The following is a 994-nucleotide window of genomic DNA, read 5'->3' as shown; positions in this document are numbered from 1 at the left end:
ATCATCGGTGTAACCTACACACAGAATGAAGAGCACTTTTCAAGCGGGGGAAATCCGAATCCATTATAATGAAGGGTTCCCCTCCTCTCCCAACCCACGCACCACCTCTGACTCTCTTGTCTAAATTCTAGCGGCACCAAAAAGGAACCACCCGCTGCCCCTGCCCCCCCTCCCCTCCGCAAGAAACTCCTAAAACTACAACGGAAAAGGTCAGCGTGGAGGCGGGAGCAGTCGGTCGTGGACAGGAGCTGCTGGGGGGAAGTTGCCTCGGCTCTCTCTCTCGCGCGCGCGGTCCACCCGGCGTGGAGGTGGTCTGCGCAGCAAGCGGCGGTTGAACACTCCCAGGAACCCCACATTCGCTATCCAGAGTCTTTATTTTAGGGATGTACTGGGTCTTGGGAGGAGGGGTACAGAAATGAAAGGATGGTGGAGCGAGCAGTGACTCTGGTAGTTTAGTTCGCTTCCGGAAAAAAGGGGAAGAAAAGCACGAAGTTGAGCAAGTGCGCGAGAACCTTGAGTTTTCATTTTATTATTATTTTTTAAGCATTCCGAGGGACCACTCTGCGGGCTCCCGCACCCAGATGCCTGGGCACCTGCCCGGAAGCGGAGGGACACGGAGCGCCAGAGGGGAGAGCGGGCAGGGACCCGGGCAGGTGGCCCTGGGAGGGAAACTGCCGGTGGCCAGAGCCGGGCCCCGCGGAGCCCAGGGTCGGATGCTCGGGTCAGCCCCGCGCCGTTCAGGGGGATCAGTTCTCCACTTTCCCACTCCGCGCGCGCGTGCGCGGCGCTTCTTTTGACTCAGTTGTTTCTGAGATTTTTTTACAGAGCGGAAGGGAGAGGGATAGAGATTTAGAAACATAGATGAGAGAGAAACATCGATCAGCTCCCTCCTGCACACCCCCTACTGGGGATGTGCCCGCAACCAAGGTACATGCCCTTGACCAGAATTGAACCTGGGACCCTTGAGTGCGCAGGCCGATGTTCTTTCCACTAG

The 994-nt window shown here is 57.5% G+C and overlaps 1 protein-coding gene across 2 annotated transcripts in view; it reads right to left on the bottom strand.

Annotated features, from left to right (window-relative positions):
* ESRRB (estrogen related receptor beta) overlaps positions 1 to 994 on the bottom strand; it is a 166,903-nt gene that overhangs the window by 104,253 nt on the left and 61,656 nt on the right. The window lies entirely within an intron of this gene.

Source organism: Myotis davidii, unplaced genomic scaffold (genome assembly GCF_000327345.1).
Source record: "Myotis davidii unplaced genomic scaffold, ASM32734v1 scaffold309, whole genome shotgun sequence".
Lineage (NCBI taxonomy): Eukaryota > Metazoa > Chordata > Mammalia > Chiroptera > Vespertilionidae > Myotis > Myotis davidii.
This window is presented reverse-complemented; position numbering and strand designations above follow the sequence as displayed.